General features: G+C 46.3%; 1 protein-coding gene across 1 annotated transcript in view; it reads left to right on the top strand.

Annotated features, from left to right (window-relative positions):
* LOC129854050 (docking protein 4-like) overlaps positions 1-19,334 on the top strand; it is a 52,712-nt gene that overhangs the window by 8,494 nt on the left and 24,884 nt on the right. The window lies entirely within an intron of this gene.

The raw sequence follows: 19,334 nt of genomic DNA, 5'->3' as shown, positions 1-19,334 counted from the left end.
AATACAGATTTTTCCTTCCAAGAGGACAAGTGCTTAAATTCTCCATTGGACTTAGTATTTATGAGGGCCTAGTGGAGTCTGTGGAGGTCGAGGGAGGTGATGTTGCCTCATTTACACCATATGTGAGTTAGTTTCCTCATCATCTGTTATGTTGTGGAGCTCAAACCTGCTTTTCCAGACCTGCCACTCCTCTCTGCACTGCCGGCTCTGCTGAGAGAAACACAACCTGTGGAAAATATGTACTCAGCCCCTCTCTCTCAATCTCTCTCTCTCTCTCTCTCTCTCTCTCTCTCTCTCTCTCTCTCTCTCTCTCTCTCTCTCTGCACTTAGAAGCAGTCAGTGACATCACACCTCTCCTGACATCTCATCACACCTCTCCTGACATCACATCTCTCAAGGTCTCCATTTTTAGACACATCTATCCTGTTTTGTCACACATGTCGGCCTGCCAGCAAGATCGGAGAGTGTGTATGTCTATGAGAGGGTAGATTTCTGGTAGTGATTTGAGTGTATGTGTCTCATCAGCAGAGATACTTTGGATATTGACTTTCAGTCAGTAAAGCTGAGCGGTTTGTGAACACATTGTGTTGTAACAAGGGCGTGCTGTGCGAGTAACCATATAGAGACAATGGATAACATGCCTCCATTGACCATGTAGAGAGCCCTCCCACTGGGATCCCCCTATAGAGCAACACAGATTAGCCTCTGTACGAGTGTCATCACTCTGTAAATTCTGTCCTGTGATCTCTCACACACTGACCTTCTGCGGCTCCCTGCCTCTAAACAACTCTTTAATAGAGTGGGGGGGGAAAAAGAGAGAAAGAAGTCAAGTCTGGTTCTGTGGCTCCAGATTTACTTCCTGGTCTCCACATGAGCCAGACAGATCTGACGGCCCACAACGCCCGTACAGCGGTCACCTCCCTCCCTCATCCGTACGCTTAACACGGTCTTTGTCTGCCAACAATGCTGGGATTTGGGTCTGGTCCACCCGCTGGTGAGATCTGATTACCTGTCTGTCTCTGTCTCTGTCTCTTTCACCCTGCTAATGCCAATGTTTCATTCTCTGTTTGACTGGGAAACGAGTCAGTGGAACTTTAGCCGTTAGCCACATTCAGAGGTCCGAACGTCCAAGGGTCACCCATGAGGCACATGCAACGTTCCACTCAGCTCTTTTCTTTCTTTGACAGCTTCCAATATTTTCCAAATGTGAGCCGCTTTTGTAATAACGTATTTTTAATTATTGCGTCAGAGATGTTCAAAGCTCATTAGCAGCGCTGAAGACTCTGGCACCATGCGGTCAGCAGCACACCTCAGGGAATAGAGATGGACTGACAGGTAATGTTTTTTTGTTGATTACTCAAACTTTGACTTCTACCCTCCTGCTGTTTTGTGTGTGTGTGTGAGTGACTGCATGGCTGTCAGTGTGTGAGTGCTGATGTGCCGTGGGAATGTGTTGAGGCGCGTTTCCTCTGATTAGCATCTACTGTTCCGATGCTAATCTGGCCTCATTACATTTCCTCTGCTGCTCTTTGGCTCGCGGGCTCTCAATTTGTCCCTGAGGAAGTGTGTGTGCATGTCTATCTGTACGCGGATGTGTGTGTGGCTGACTGTGTGTGTGTGTGTGTGTGTTTTCCTGTTGTGGTACTGGTTGCGTGATTGGCCTTGTCCTTGTGATGGTTAGATATCCGTGTCATACCAGCCCATGGAGATTGAGATGTTGGGAAAACACTAACTCTACTGTATCTCTAAAGTCTAGACATTTATATCTGAAGGTATGCCCTCAGTACCCTGCCCTTTACCATTACTCACCAGTCTGGCTGGCCTTGTCTAGCTGAGGGATGTTGCCCCAGACAGCCCCAAACCCCCAGGCATGACCAGACCTGCTCTCTGTTGCTCTCTATTTCTATCTCTATATATATATTTCTCTCTCTCTCTCTGTATTTCTCTCTCTCTATTTCTCTCTATTTCACTCTCTCTATATTTATCTCTCTCTATTTCTCTCTCTATCTCTCTCTCTCTGTATTTCTCTCTCTCTATATTTCTCTCTCACTCTCTGAGAGACACAATTTGTTGACATTTTAGTTAATATAGCTATGTACTTACAGCATAATAGAATGTGTGTAACATAAAAAGTATGTATGTGGATGATGTCAGGTACAGGCAATTGTCTTCCTCCCATGAGCTCTCTGTGGCTCCGCTCGTCCTCTGTGTTTATACTTAGTCCAGTAAAAGATGATACAGTTAAGAGGCATTCAACACATGCACGCACGCACGCACGCACGCACGCACACATACACACAGACACAAACACACAGACACACACAGACAGATAGTGTAAACCCTTCCTCCCTCTTTCTCTCTCTCCCACAGTCTCTTGCTGGCAGCTGTTTGTCTTTGATGTTTATTCACAGGAGTGTTGTTACAGAGATCCTGGGAGTTGGGGCCTGCCTACCACTTTGTTAGAATTCCTCACTTCACCAAGGCAATTACACAAAAAAAACTCTACAACCTAATGATTTAAAGTCCCCAGAAAGCGTTGCAGGCAGACTGCAAGGTTATGGCGCATTAAGTTAAAATCGAATAACTGTCTCTTAGATGACAGCAACTGCTCTTTTTCCTCTCAATTTGCCTTCGGTGAATAATATATGTATTTTGTTTTTCTTCAGCGGTACCACAACCTGTAGATGATCATTTCTGTTTGCTAGAGATAAGGAGAGCGAATAGATTATTTTTGTGGAGACAGTCATGCCGACAGCCTTGTGATGGGCTGTGTGGGGGGTATGTGGAGGGTGTGGGTGAAGAGGGAGGAGGGAGCAGGGTCCTGCACTCCCCCAGACATCGACCTGGCCTGGCTCCAATTTGGACTAGGGCTTGACCAAAAGGCTCTGGGTTGTGTTAGAAATTAGACACTGCGTCAGAGATTAAGCCCTGTGTGCAAACGTCCGAATTCAGACACACACACACACACACACACACACACACACACACACACACACACACACACACACACACACACACACACACACACACACACACACACACACACACACACACACACACACACACACACACACACACACACACACACACACACACACATAAACCCACACCCTCAAGGCGCCAGTCTCTCTGTAAGGTCTGTGGCTGTTCTGTTTTCTGTCCCTGGCTTGGCAGATGGTATTCATTGAGTTGAATGGGGAGAGAAAATGGCTGATAGTTTGACAGTGACTGTGGCACAGATTCTGAGGTGCAGTGTTCTTTAGACATCTGCGTAGTTACCCCACTACTGTATGTTAATGGGGTGGTGCACGTGTGTATGCATATGTGTGTATGTTGCAGGCAGTGTGTGTGTGTGTGTGTGTGTGTGTGTGTGTGTGTGTGTGTGTGTGTGTGTGTGTGTGTGTGTGTTGAGGGGCACAGGAGGTTGCTGGCACCATAATAGGGTAAACAGGCTGGTGGTAATGACCGTAGCGGAATCAGTGGAATGATATCAAATACATCAAACTCATAGTTTCCAGGTGTTTTGGCGCCATTCCATTTGCTCCGTTCCGGCCGTTACTATGAGCCTCTTGTGTCGAGGGGAGAGTACAACCTAGGGCAGCACAGCAAGGGTGAAAAGATAACGGAGCATCAAAGCTCTTTCCAGCGCTACCTCCCTCTGTGACCTCTCTCTCTCCCTTCCCTCTCCTTTTCTCTCTTTTCTCCATCCCTTTCTGTTCCAGTTATTGCTATCCTTTTTCTAACTGCATTGCCCCCCCCCTCCTCCCCCCCACCACCACCACCTTCTCTCGGCTTGGTCAGGCCAAACTGTTCATTTTGCAGCAGCAGCAGAATCCACATCTCAAGGGGTCAGCAGTAGATTTGAGCAGCTTTAATAAACCTCTCTGTATTTATTAAGGTTGGCTTATTGTCTCAATGGATGCTTTGTGTGCTCTAAGATCTGTTACCTTGCTTAAATAGAAATGCAAATCACACAGTCAAGTGAAAAGACAAGCCAGATCCCAGGATTAAACTGTTTCACCAGATTTAGTATTTGCTCAGTTTATATGAGCTACTGTATAGCTCTTCAGAACAGGAACTCTTTAGACAGAATGAGTGTATTCAAACAGACCGTGTGTGTGTGTGTGTGTGTGTGTGTGTGTGTGTGCGTTTAGGGCTCTGACTGCTAAGTGACTTGTGTTTTCTTCTAGAAAGTAGTACAGCTTGCTGAGGGCAAAAAAAACTTTTGGAAGAACTCAATTGACTTTAAAATCCTCTCTTAGACACTTCAAAAGTCTGGTGGTTGGGAGATAAACGGATCCCGTCTTGATGGAGAGAGAGATGGAAAAAACCACCCGCAGCACTGGAAAGCAAATATCACTGGTTCCAAATGAAGAACACGGCCACATTTCACTGACTGTACTTTTGTGCTAGGGAGCGTTTTATTGGGTCGCAATTTAATCTCCCTTCTCTCGTACACTAATAGAAAAAAAAGTGCTATCTAGAACCTACAAGGGTTCTTCGGCTGTCCCTATAGGAGAAACCTTTTTGGTTCCAGGTAGAACCCTTTTTGGTTCCAGGTAGATCCCTTCTGAGATCCCAAAAGAGTTCTACCTGGAAGCAAAAGGGGTTCTACCTGGAACCACAAAGGGTTCTCCTATGGGGACAGCCGAAGAATCCTTTTGGAACCCTTTTTTTCTAAGAGTGTATCATCTGTGGGTTTCTTCTGACAGAAAACCTCTCTAGATTGTCAAATGTAAACGTGGTTGTGTGCTGCAAAATGATGTTATGACAGGTTTCAAGTTATGGACGATCACAAACGAACAAGTACAAAACAGTGATGTAATGATGCCTTGGCATACAAGCAAAAAAGGTCAAAAGGAGGTCAAAAGGAGTGTACTACACAGGGAATATCGTGCCGTTTAGAACACAGGGTTAGTGTCTGTAACCTGGCCCCTACCTGTGTCTCTTTCCCACACCCCTCTGCTGGTAATGACCTGAGGGTGTGTTCTCATGGCACCGAAAGGGTCAGATGGCTATCTGTGTGTGTGTGTGCTTTCACTGCAAGGGTTAACGATGGTTATCAGCTCCCGATGCAGCCCAGACTCCATGTCCAAAAACACTCTGAAGTATTAGGATGGGAAGATGATACTCTTTTATCGGGTCATAAATGGGTTTGCATGGGATTATTAAGTTGTTGTGGGTTATTTTTTTATTGTGTGTGTTTGTTGGTTTAGGATATGTGGGATTTTATACACTATGTCCAGTGATAGGCTGGAGTGTGCATGCCTGCCAGCCTCGAGCCATCTCCCTAGTCAATAGTCCTCTTATCCTCCACCTAGATAAAGGCTCCATTTTCTCCCTGTTAGTGTGTGTATGTAATGTGCGTGTGTGTGTAATGCGTATATATATATTGTGTGTGTGTGTGTGTGTGTGTGTGTGTGTGTGTGTATATGAGCTCGCTGGCTATGGGGCATTGTCTGATAGGACGCGCTTGCAGACAGAGTGTCTGGTCTGTCTATGAGGATGGTGTTGAGGGATGTGTGTGTGTGTGTGTGTGTGTGTGTGTGTGTGTGTGTGTTTGTGCGCGTGCGTGCGCGTTATCTGTGACAGATAGTAGACGTGAGCAGACAGGGCGTCGTGTCTGTCGTCGTTCCCTAGTGCTGGCTTCAGGGGAAATATCTCTCTCTTCTGTGTGTGTGTGAGAAAGAGAGAGGAGTGGTCTCTGTGAGCTCACTTTCGGTGGCACCCAATCAGAGCAAGACAATGTGTCTGTGTGCATTCATGCATCTGTGCCAGCATCCATCCTTGCACATATGCCTGTCCATGTATGTCTGCTGTCAGGACTCTTCCTCAGTAGCGCCATGGAGAGGTTGAAGCCGAGGTTGGGTTAGGTTGGGTGTGTGTGTCTGTCTGGTTGGGGTCACAGACAGGTGAGGGGGGACCTGGGGGACATCTCCTGCTGCCTGGGCTCCAGTCCCTCCTGTCCTAGCCCTGCCAGTGACACGATCCCTCCCTCCTGCCTGCCAGAATGAGTGGAATCGTGTCAAATACATCAAACGTGGTTCTCGTGTGTTTGATGCCATTCCATTTGCTCCGTTCCAGACATTATTATGAGCCGTCCTCCCCTCCGCAGCCTCCACTGTTGTCCACATAGTGCTGTGTTATGGTTGTAGTGATGTACTGTGTGTGTTGTCCTCTGATAGATGGTGTAAATACGGTGCTAGCGAGCGTTTTAACTCTGGAGCCTGTTCTCTGGCGGCACGATGAATGGCCTCTCTCTGCTGTCAACTTTATTGCTCGTTTAGCACTTTGTGCGTGCTCTCCCCTTGTCCCCCCCCCCCCTCTCTCTCTCTCTCTCTCGCCCTCATCCTCATTCTCAGAGTGGTTTTTGATGATGACAGAGCAGTGCATTATGGGTTGTGCCGAGGGTGGGAAGAGAAAGGTATTGGATGTGCCATAGTGCCGGACTGGAGGAGCTCACGGTGCAGAGGGGGAGAGATGGTGTGTTCCTACACCGTGTTTACTGTGGGTGTGGATGCTACTGTTTGTCATAGCTGCTAGTACCTCACCTCTCTAGAGAACCGCTCGTACACTGGCTTACAGTGTCGGGTCCTTATTCCTTCCTTTTCAAGAGCGGGAGAATGATCCTGCCTTCCACCCACTCACTACTCCCAGCCCCGGGGGATGGAAACGTTGAGATGTTCTGAGAACATCCCTCTCGGTGGACTGTGTGGTCAGAACATATTAGAATATTTCTGTTTTTCCCAGCCTGCTCATAGTGTATAATCTCCCCCCTCCCCTCTCTCTCTCTCTCTCTCTCTCCCTGTGTTTTTCTCCCAGTGAGCCAGGCATGGTGGGTTAAACCTCGCCAGCAGTAGCCAAGCTGTATTAATTAAGAGCGACCTCTCACTTGTTTCTGAAGTCAGCTGGGTTCCTTTAGCCCTCGGCATCGATTCCTCCTGCCTCCTACTGGGGATAAAGACTGGGGATAAAGACTTATTAGGGCAGAGAATCAGAGAAAAGAGTGAGAATGAATCTCCTCTTCCCTCTTATTCTCTTTGTGGAGGATAAGTGTGTGTGTGTGTGTGTGTGTGTGTGTGTGTGTGTGTGTGTGTGTGTGTGTGTGTGTGTGTGTGTGATTATATGGGAGCTTCAGCAGATAATTTTTTTGCGGGGGAGGGGTGGTTAATGTTATATGATACAAGGATTATGAGCCGGGGGGTTAAGCACAATGTGATATGAGGTTTAGGAGGATGAGGAGGATGAGATAGAATTTGGAGGGAGGGAGGGCTGGCGAAAGGAGTGTTACTGGGGCAGGGGGAACTCTGAAGGGGCATGTGGGGTGACCCGCGCACACACCCAAAACTCCTCCGTAATGGTACTACGACAAAACACAAAGTATTTGATTTCTGGCGTGAAGTTGGGTTTTGAGGAGCTGTGTAAGTGTAAGCTACAGGGTAAACTCTGCGGTGTCCTACATCCTGAGTCCGTAAGATACACTGTGAGACAACACACTCACACACATCCACACGATATCAGTTGACTCAGCAGTAGGGGTGGCAGGAGCCATTATTGACTCACTGCAGCCAGCCAGAGAAATGGGGGGAAATTCAATCAACCAATCACGAGGCCACCTGAGTCTTCTTTCTTCACGTTATGTCTGATTTTGTCCTTTTTGTCTACCGTAATTGCTGGACTATTAAGCGCACCTGAATATAAGCCGCACCCACTGAATTATTTTTTTTTTTTTGTTGTTGTACATAAATAAGCCGCACGTGTCTATAAGCCGCAGGTGCCTACCGGTACATTGAAACAAATGAACTTTACACAGCCTTTAAACGAAACACGGCTTGTAACAAAAATAAATAGGCTTTAACGAAACACGGCTTGTAACAAAAAGAAATAGGCTTTAACGAAACAGGCTTGTAAATTATTTTTTTTTTAAATAGCAGTAAACAATAGCCTACCAAGAAAGTCCTTGGTCACTATCTTCCTCCTGTGCACTGAAACCACTGAAGTCATCTCCTTTGGTGTTGGAGTTGAATAGCCTCAGAATTGCTTCATCCGATGTTGGATCGTTTTCATTGCGCTCTCCTCACTTTCATCCGGAGGCAAACTCATCCAAGCCTCATTTTCTAGTTCGGGCCATCTGCTTTTCTTTCCTCTGAAAACTTTTGTTGTCTTTTTGCACTAAGTCAGTTTCTCACGCTGCTGTTTCCAACGTCTTATCATCGACTCATTAAGGCTCCCGTGCAGCAGCACTATTTCCTTTTCCAACAGCCAGATCGATCGTCTTCAAATTGAAAGCTGCATCATATGCATTTCTCCGTGTCTTTGCCATGATGAGGGTGACAAAATGACTACCGTAATCAGAATGATGGAAAGTTTGAGCGCGCTCGATTTACGTCACATTATGTGACGGTGCTCAGTTTTTTGGCGGCATGAATTTGTGAAAGCGGGAAAAATCCATAAATTAGCCGCGTCATTGTATAAAGCGCAAGGTTCATAGCGTGGGAAAAAAGTAGCGGCTATAGTCCGGAAATTACGGTAGTTTATTTGGATAGGGACAAGTACAAACACATAGAGACATTGAACAAACAATCATCCGACGCATTGCACTAGTGTTTCTAGCTCACGCTAATTTCCCACACCCGTCTCTAGATGAAAACAAAAGGAAAGAAAGAAATACATCATCAAAAACAAATCACACAAAATAACATGGCTGGACATTACCATAATTATATCCGCAAAGATGTCATTCTCTTTTCTTTCCATGTTCCCCCTTTCTCTTCGTCCTCGCCGTGTTTTATCGCTGTCCAGGTCAGCGCTGCGTCTGCAGGTAATTCTCTCTGTCCTCGCCGTGTTTTATCGCTGTCCAGGTCAGCGCTGCGTCTGCAGGTAATTCTCTCTGTCCTCACCGTGTTTTATCGCTGTCCAGGTCAGCGCTGCGTCTGCAGGTAATTCTCTCTGTCCTCACCGTGTTTTATCGCTGTCCAGGTCAGCGCTGCGTCTGCAGGTAATTCTGTCTGTCCTCACCGTGTTTTATCGCTGTCCAGGTCAGCGCTGCGTCTGCAGGTAATTCTCTCTGTCCTCACCGTGTTTTATCGCTGTCCAGGTCAGCGCTGCGTCTGCAGGTAATTCTCTCTGTCCTCACCGTGTTTTATCGCTGTCCAGGTCAGCGCTGCGTCTGCAGGTAATTCTGTCTGTCCTCACCGTGTTTTATCGCTGTCCAGGTCAGCGCTGCGTCTGCAGGTAATTCTGTCTGTCCTCACCGTGTTTTATCGCTGTCCAGGTCAGCGCTGCGTCTGCAGGTAATTCTCTCTGTGCTGACAGTGGAGACAAAAATCTCCAGGCCGACAGAAAACCCCCCTGTCTAGAAAGCTCCATGAAACGTCCTTCACCACAAAATGGCCAAGTGGACGACGTGCGAAACAAAAGAGTGGAATGCACCTTGCCCTCTCTCTTTTTCTCATCCTTTCCCACTGTCGTTCCAAATGTAGTCCTAGGCTGCTTTTATTCTCTTCAACCTTGCCCGTGCCCCTGAACCCTTTGGCACAGCGAGCAGTCTTTTATTTGACGTTCTGTTGTTTGCCTCGCTTGTTTTGTCTCCCTGGGCTCCATTTTCGAGTTATTGTTCAGTCAAACCAATAGTTGATAGCAGAAAATGGAGTCTTTAAAAAAAAAAAAAATATTTCTCTGTGGAAAGCGCTTTGCATTGCCAATTCCCGGGCTCCTGTCGAATGAGCAGCCAGCCTAACTTAATACCGTGCTCCCGTTTGTCCGTCGATATCATACCAGAGCGTAAAATGCTAGTTTAATAAACTGCTGTGCATTCATCGATTCTCACTTCTACATCCACCTTTCATTGGCTCTCTGGATCCCAGGGGGCAGGCTGGCTTTGTGATTGAATTGGACACTGTATCCTACAATGACCTCAAGACTCACAGCCACTGGCAGTTCTATTACACATGTTGAAAACGGGCAGCGTTCAATTCCAAATAGAGTGGGGCAATTGATTCTTGATCAATGATAAATGATTCTAATCTTGCATAGGCGGGGGATCAATTGTGTTAATGTCCCGTGATTGGCTAAACTTAATTAGCGCAGGTACCGGTCCACAGTTGATCTGGTGGTCTGTTTTTGGCCGGGGTCGTTATCTGACCCCGTGCTGATTCAGATCGACCACAGTTTCTTTTAGAATAACGCTCCCAGGACAATGTCCAGAACAGCCATTCGATGTCAAGTCTCTGTCAATCGTTTTAGCCAGCCTTGTATCAACACACTGATCCATTCCCCAGACGGTCACATGGTATGAATGTCCTTTTCCGCTACCGATTTTTAAAGACAGTTTAAGGTGTATGTGTCAGACTCAACGACGGAAAAGAAGAATGAAACGAGCTCTGAAACTTGGTGTGGCATTTCGTTCGCCATTACTGTGACAGAGCTGCCTATTATCACCCCAAGGAGCACCTCTCTTCCTTTTTATCCTCTCTATCTTTGTTCTCTCTGTCCTTTTCCTGCCCACATCCTACCCTGACCTCATCCCTTCTTCACAGCAGTCTGTCTGTCCTCATTAAGTGAGGGGAGAGATGGAGGGAGTAGACGGAGGGATAGGGCGTTCCCTGGGCCTTTTCCCAGCTCTCTTCCCAGGGGATCTGTTTGTGGAGTCAAATAATAATTGGTGTGTGTTTATGTGTGTGTGTGTGTGTGTGAGTTCGTGCGTGCATGCGTGCGTATGTGGACAAGGAGTAATAGTGGTAGTCTGAAGAAACTGCACAGAGCCTGAAGAAAGCTCATGAGATACAGAGATTTTGGCAGGTTGAAAGAGTTTCTCTTGTGAGACTTTAGTGAAACACTTGTCTGGGCTGTTCTTTTGACTCCATTAATGATATCAAGATGGCGGAGTAAGCCTGATGAGCCCTTAAACACTGGCTCTTACTGGAGCAACAACAATAACTCACTAACCTTCACAAGTGGAAGTTACCATTTGCCCTCTTCCTGAGTTGTCTGTCTGTCTGTCTCTCTGTCTGTCTCTCTGTCTGTCTCTCTGTCTGTCTCTTTGTCTGTCTCTTTGTCTGTCTCTTTGTCTCTCTCTGTCTGTCTGTCTGTCTGTCTGTGTCTGTCTGTCTGTCTGTCTGTCTCTTTGTCTGTCTCTTTGTCTCTTTGTTTCCTCCATATTTTCTCCCTCATTTAATGTAACATTCATTGGTATTTTTACTGGTTGATCCTCCCTCTTGGCTGGTACCCCCTCTACCATCTTGTGTACCAGCTGCTTGTAGCCCCCTGTGTGTTAGACAGCCGTCTGCTCCGTGGGGAGGATGCCACCCTAGCACGCAAAGTCTCTCTCCTGGTGAATGGCTGTCACATGATGCCCTCAGATTGTGGAGGGTGAGGATGACTCATAATTATAAAGGTCCCATTTATAGAATAGACTGAGTGACATGGAGGTAAAAACAGAGATAGACATACTGTATCATCAATGGTGAAAGGAGAGCGATGGGTGACATTGACGTGTGGGTGGAAGAGGAAGTCAGAACGAGAGAGAACATGAAGCTCTTGGGTCTATTTCGTCGCCCCCTAAATGGATGCCGTGTTCCCCAAGTTGAAGCTGTTGAACATCACAGAGCAAATCTGAGAAAATCTGTCAAACTCACAGAGCCGGAGTTATTAACCCTATGAAGACGTGCGCACGTACACGCACAGACACAGACACAGACACAGACACAGACACAGCCACAGATACCGCCACAGCCACAGCCACAGCCACAGCCACAGCCACACAGCCACAGCCACAGCCACAGCCACAGCCACAGCCACAGCCACACAGCCACAGCCACAGCCACAGCCACAGCCACAGCCACAGCCACAGCCACACACACACACACACACACACACACACACACACACACACACACACACACACACACACACACACACACACACACACACACACACACACACACACACACACACACACACACACACACACACACTCATAGCATTACACTGTAGTTGATCTGCTCTCTCTCCTTCCCCTCACCACCTGATCGATGGCTGGAATGCTCCATTCTTTTCACCTCACTAACCTCTCCAAGGGAATGGAAGTGAAGTGGCTCATGAAATTGACCTGACACTGACAATCAACCCCTTTTTTCTGTCACACTCTCTTTTTTTTTGCTCTCGTTCCCTCCCTCCCTCCCCTTGTGTCGCTCCCAGAGAGAAGATGACATATCTGGATCTGTCTTGCGCCTAATGTAGCATGATCTAATTCAGCTGAGATGGGCACACCTGGCATTAGATTAACCTGCCCTGGGCACACCTGGTGCTCTGGGGATTTGATTAGGCTGAGATAGGCACAGCTGAGAGAGAGGATACGGGGGATTGGATTCACCAGACAGCAGTTCCAACTGGTACACATTGCAGGGAGAGCTGCTATGCTGCTCTACAGCTCAGCTGTTAACATATATACACACACACACACACATGCATGCTCACATGTACACACGGAGGCACACACACACACAGAAGGTCTGTCTGTTGGAGTACAGATGCTGAGGCGTCTGTCTGTAACTACAACCAACGTCGTGATGATAGTGTAGTCACTCCCTTTTCCCACATTAGGTTTCATTCTATATCCTGCTACTAACTCCCCCTATTCCTCTCGACTCCAGTTAGCCAAGGCTCTCGAACACAATCTGCCTCTTAGCCTCAAGCTATCTCAGGCAGCATCACAATAAACACGCCCTCGCTCATAAGAACTCAAACTGACACAGGCCTCTTTGCCTCGACACATTTAGCCTCCAGCAAACACAAACTTCCTGCATTCTCTCCTCTTCCAGCCAGCTAATCAGCTCTCCTGTATTCTCTGCCCTGCCTACGACTCCCGTTGCCTGAATACAGATGTCAAATATGTGCAGTGTCTATTACTTTACTGTGGACTCCAGCGAGTTGCTTGTATAATATTCTACCAGTGTGTGACCTTTTATTCATGCCAGCCCCGGCAAACGATCGGCTGCGAGTGATTCAGTACTGTATGCTGATAGGCTCGTTGTATGGTGATAGGAGCACCGATATGTGTTTCACCAGAGAGGATTGTGGCAAAGCGAGAGGAATAACTGGGCCCAAAATCTGTCTTCTCCTGCAGGTGCCGTTTTTTTTGTTCTTCGTCCCCCCCCCCCCCCCCCCCCCACTTACCAAACAAGGTGTTTTTTTATGGAGGTCAATGAGAGTGTAGTATTTGGTTAGCAAAAAAAAAAATGAATAGCTTATTTACTACCTGTGGCTTATTTGATCGAACAGAAGTTGTGTAATGCTTAGGTTTTTACGAGTGTACTGATAGAAGTAGGACAGGTGACATCCCGGCAATTTTGAAGATTGAAGTTGTGCCTGTTGTTCACACGGGTATCTGCCGTCTAATTGGCTAGAATGGTCCCACCTGCCTCCTCCCGACTGCCTTCCATTTTTGAAGACATTTTATATTCATTGTTAGAGCAGCCTCTTGAGTATCTGGTCAATATATGCATAATGGATCATCTGTGGTTTAACACACTTCCCTGCCTTTAGCTACCACACCTCCCTCACATCTCAACAGGTCAGGAGGTCCATGTAGCTGCTGGCTCTGTGTGTGTGGTTCAATCCATCTTCCAGCAACAGGGCAGAGTGGGATCCGTATTGAACTCTGACATCGACAATACAACGCAGAGAGGAGAGGGAGCAGGTAGGGTCAGTCATCAGGCGAGCAGTGAAGAGAGGAAAGTGCATTTCAAGACAGCCATACGGTAGAGTTGGCCTCGTTGTTCCCTCAAAGCTGCACTCGGGCGGCGCAGCTCCCCCGGGACTGCCTCGCAGAAGACATTTCAGCCCGCGCAGATAAGCATCACATTGAACATCACTCAAATTTCTAGTTTTCCCCTTTAGTTAACACTACTGTGTAATTGTAATTGTGCTCGAACCAACGCCACTTTCAATGCAACACCCTGAAACAAAACGAACTATGCAAGAGATTTTCTTGTAGGCAGAGCACATTGGAGTAGGATTCTATTGCATTTAAAGGCATGTAGGCCCATACTGAGCTGGACTGTGTTTACAGCGTGAGTAGATGCGCTTGTTTTGAGATCAAAGCGAGAGCTGCATGTTGCCACCTGTTCACATTTGTTCATATTCTTTGCTAGTTAGGGAGTTATTATCCCAGTTATAGCTACTTTCTAGTCAACAATGGGGGAGTGGTTGCTTCCTACAAGAGCACAAAACGTGTGCATTTCTAGACATCTTTGAAAGCAAGTAAGGTAAAGAGATTTTTAAAGGGGCAGTGTTGTATTTTGAGACAGGCTTGAATAAGCCAAGTAGCCAATTGGCAGAGGGCAGCATAATTTGTCTGATTCTCTGTTATAATGGTATGGGAATAATAATGAGTTGTATTTTGTAAAGTGGTTTCTTGCATCAAACAACACAACATTTTCAGTCATCTCCTTGTCTGAAGGACAAGTGGAACAACAGGTTAATGTCAATCCCTACATGTTTTTGTCAAAAGTCTCAAGGAATGTAGGCCTACATCGAACACAACACATTGGCTGCTACTGTAGGCGGAATGATAGAACAGCAATCTCCATGTTAAAATGTTACGGGATGCATTTTCTCCGTTGTTTTTGACGGTACAATATGATCAAATAGCCACGATAGCGTACTTGGCCACTGTTATAACTGTAACTTAAAGCGGTTACAAACACGGTGTTCACAGTAAACGCGCCAGAAGTTGCACAGAATTTTCACAATGTTCACGTTTGCTTGTTTAGCAGACCTGACATTTCTGTGACGGATTTCTTTTTTTTTGAGTGAACATTGGCTAGCCTCACCTTGGTTTTTCAAAGATGACAATATTGGGGGGGGGGGGATCTAGTAAAACAACATTCACAGATCAGTCACTGTAGATTTTGCGTGACTGACGTGTACAAGTATTCAGTTGGCAAATGACTTCTGATATGATAGGCCCTCTTTTAATGACTCGGTGATAGTGAATGAGATATGAGATCAAGCTCACAGACACGGTTCCCTATTGTTATTCCGAGCATGGCATATCTCTGCTCTCTCTGTCAGGGAGCTTTACATTGTCTCCTCTCTTCTCCCATAGCGCAGACAGGCCTTTTGGGGAGACACGTTTAGGTTCCCATGGTTACAGTGGATGTACTGAAAAGTGTTTTTTTTAACCATCTGAAATGTCCTTATTTTCCATAGTAGCATTCTCCTTCTTAATTTGTACACATTGTCCTTTATAGTCATGTCTATACACTGGAACTCCAGGTTCCTCCCTAAATGTGTGGCTGAGAGGAGCTGATGGGCTTAAAGAAGAGGTTTAGCAGCCAGCTGTGTGAGCTAACTCGTCCTCTAAGGAAAGTCGAGAACAGACGACGCCCGAAAGGCCCTCCTCAAAGCCGCTTGTTATCAAGTCGCTCTGTTCCCAGAGACGGGCCTGTCTGCAGCCTCTTGTCTCAACCTACACTTACAGCCGGAACAGGTGTTCCTGCCTCGCCTTCGCTAAAACACCGTTACCCCCGCCGTCTCCCCTCACGTCCTTCTTTAACAAGCTGTTTGTTCCTCGTTCGCTGGGAGAGGAGCGAAGTGGGATTCACTAATCTCTGAATTCATTATCTGCTTATTACCATTCCCGGCACCTGGATCCCGACAGACACTCCTGTGTTCCCCCTCTATGATAAACACACATTATGAAGTAGTGACTGACGATACTGTCTGTCTGCCTGTTCCTAGAATCCCACTCCCGGCTCTGCGCCGGCCTAGTGGCGATGCGCCGTCGTGTAAAACACGCAGAGTACAATGGAGCGGTTCCCTGTGCTGACACATGGCGTGATAAGGCTTTGTTTCTGTAGGGACAATGTGTTCTCCACACAGTGAGCGTATATTAATACTAATGTGTTGCTCAGTGATACATCACCCGCGGGCCGTTTACTGTCCCTCGCAGGGGGGAAAAGCTGCTGATGTGTATCGATCGTGGGGGGAAAAAAAAGGTAAATCAGCACATCTCAATGATTATGGGGTGGAGGGGGTAGAGGGGGGGCCTGGTGGTTCACTGTAGACGCTAGCCCAGAATCAGTCAGTGCAGGATCAGAATCAATGGCATGTCCTTTTTTTTTGACGTTGGGTTTTGACAAGCTGATCCTCCATTGTGTGCACCCTTGCGCTCTTTATTGATCTTCCTCACACACCAGCCAACCTCTGGCTGCAGACAACAGTCCCTGTTCTCCAGGTTATGCACTGCTGACCATGGACGTTGTTTGTAATAGGTGAATAATACAGCATGTGTAATGTGTAGAGTTGTGCAAATCCTCCTGATTCCTCAATCACCTCCACACGCACACCACTGAAGCTCTGCTTAACTAAGCGTCACCCCGGGAGTTATTTCATCTCACCGGGGTGCACATTTGTCTCATTTGAATAGCTTTCATGGGATTTAATCGCTTTCCAATTGTGCTCCAAGATATAATGGCACATCAAGTGTGTCTCAAGCACTCCCACTATGCTAACATTGAGCCAATCCCATCCACATAAGGATCCTCTGCTCAGCCTACATATATTCTTGTTCCCAGCCGTGTGTCTTTGCCAGGTACTACTTTCTTAGAATGCTGTTATGAGCCTGGCAAGCTAGGTTACCCACCACGGTGACACCAGCAGTCTTAGAGGGCCACAGTGGAGCCAGTCTGCAGCTGTTTAGCTCTATATGTTGGATGTGTGTGTGTGTGTGTGTGTGTGTGTGTGTGTGTGTGTGTGTGTGTGTGTGTGTGTGTGTGTGTGTGTGTGTGTGTGTGTGTGTGTGTGTGTGTGTGTGTGTGTGTGTGTGTGTGTGTGTGTGTGTGTGTTAGCCCCCTCCACAGTGTGTGTGAGCCACTTCTCTAAACCAACAGTGCTGTGAGCGATCAGCCTGGCTCTGTCCTGGTTAATGAGGTCCTTGTTAAAGTTTAATGTCTCTGTTCCACCGTAGTCAGGGAGATTTAGCGCCAGTTCCTCAAGGAGAAGATGCACCACACTGATTTCTGCCCCCAGCGAGCAGAATAGTGATGCTTGGTTTGACTTATAACCTGCAGTCCCCGTGTTTTATATCCGCTGGGCGGGTGTGTTTAGGATCATTAAATATTGTGTGGATGAAGGGTGGGTGGGTGGCGGGCCGGCGGGTTGAATCAAGACAAAACAATACTTTAAAATCCATATATAATTATTGTGCGATTTATATCTATAGGCTACATTGAGGTTTTTCTTTCATTATTTTAGGCGATCTGGAGTTATTTGTGGACAGGTCGAAAAGCATTAAACATGTATGGCAATTTAGCTAGTTAGCCTGCACTTGCTAGCTAATTTGTCCTATTTAGATAGCTTGCTGTTGCTAGCTAATTTGTCCTGGGATTTAAACATTGAGTTGCTATTTTACCCGAAATGCACAAGCTCCTCTACTCCGCCAATTAATCCACACATAAAACGGCCAACCGAATCGTTTCTAGTCATCTCTCCTCCTTCCAGGCTTTTTCATCTTTGAACTTATCTGGTGATTGGCATCTAAACTTTCATAGTATTACCACGACTATCGGCAAAACAGTTCATCTTTCAATTACCCACGTGGGTATAACCAATGAGGAGATGGCATGTGGGTACCTGCTTCTATAAACCAATGAGGAGATGGGAGAGGCAGGACTTTCAGCACGATCTGCGTCAGAAATAGGAACGACTTCTATTTTAGCCCTTGGTAACGCAGACGCTAGTTGGCGCGCGTGAGCAGTGTGGGTGAAATAATTGAATAACATGGATTTCAACATTTATTTTGCAACGCTCCCTATGTAAGCTTCAGGATCTAACTGTACGCGCGCCAAACAGCCTACACGGCAATCGCCAAACGCTTTTGGGAACGGGCAGAAAAAGTTAAAAGTAGATCCACGGAGGCAAAAAAGGACAATGTCCGAGTTTTAATTCAATAGAGAAAAGCTGCGAAAGGGATAGTTGAAAATGAAGAGAAGGGAGGGCCAGAAAAGTAAATGTTTGGGAAGGATTTGTTGAAGTTGTAAAAGAGGATGATAGCAGTGTTATGTGTCGTGATTGTGAGGTGTTATACAAATTGACAGTCACAAGATGGGGACTTTAAATGGTACGTCAAGGGAACTGTAGCCTGCTGTTCTGATGGGTTAAATGGAAACTGTCTGGACACTGACTAAAGGTCTATAACCTCTCACAGCCTTAATATTAAGCATTTCTTGTAGTAAAATGATACACCAAATGTAGGCTAAATTACTATTCGGGAACAGGAGTGGAGAAATATGATTTCTTTCTTTCAGCATCTTGAGAGAATGTGAATGTGCAATTAGATGCCATCTGTAGATGATAAAATATGCATCCAAGCCAAATTGAAATCTTATCAGAGACATGTTGGGTCATTTTCACAGCTTCTATTTCCTTACAACCGGTCAAACTGATGTCATTTGGACATTTTTGCACAGAAAATCCTTTTTTAATTATTTTGAGATGACAGAGAAATTTACCGACATCAACTAGATCGACGCATTCATTCTACTGATTTGTGACATTATTCTATAATGACAGAAGAGAAGCTGCATGTATTTAATTATAGACAGTTTGACTAAATTGCCTACCAAAATGTCGGAAATTATAAGCAGAAACATAATCTAAATCAGGCAAATAAAATCCTATGCCCCCTGTCAAATTTTATTTTCACCCAATCTGATTAGCCTATAGCGCATATTCGATATTAGCGAGTTAGGGTGGGGTACTTCCCTCGGATTTTCACTTTATCACATATAGTCGGGTGGTTGCAGATGGGTTATTAGCAATTGCGGGTGGGTGCGGGTGAACAAACCGCTTACCAGCGCACCACTAGAGCCGAACACTGACAATGGCATCATATGGTCACAGGAGATACTCTGCCTGCCTGTCTGTCTCACTCTGCAATGCCCCCAATGGTGTTTGTGATGTGTCTGTGTGTGTAATTATGTGCATGTTTCAATTGCACCTCTACGTGTGAGTGTACAAGTGTGTGTTTGAACGTCTGAATAGGGGCATTGATGCCATTGGAACTACAGTCCCCCTCACCCCATCTCCCTCGCTGTGGCGCTCTGCATATCACATGGCTACTGTCAATCCTGGGCCAAACAGTCTCCATGACGGATCATCTAACCAAGCAACATTCTTTTGATTTCAGTTGTTATTGAAGTAGCTTTTGGGATTTTTCAGAAAAGCATTAGAAAAAATGACGAAGTAATGAAGTCTGCTTTGGTTTACAGCTGTCCGGCTGAACTGAAAATGAGTTTCTCATCATTACTCTGTTTTCTCCTTGCTTGACT

This window comes from Salvelinus fontinalis, chromosome 4 (genome assembly GCF_029448725.1).
Source record: "Salvelinus fontinalis isolate EN_2023a chromosome 4, ASM2944872v1, whole genome shotgun sequence".
In the NCBI taxonomy this organism is placed as follows: Eukaryota; Metazoa; Chordata; class Actinopteri; order Salmoniformes; family Salmonidae; genus Salvelinus; species Salvelinus fontinalis.
The sequence above is the reverse complement of the archived record's forward strand: the minus strand, read 5'-3'. Positions and strand labels throughout refer to the sequence as shown.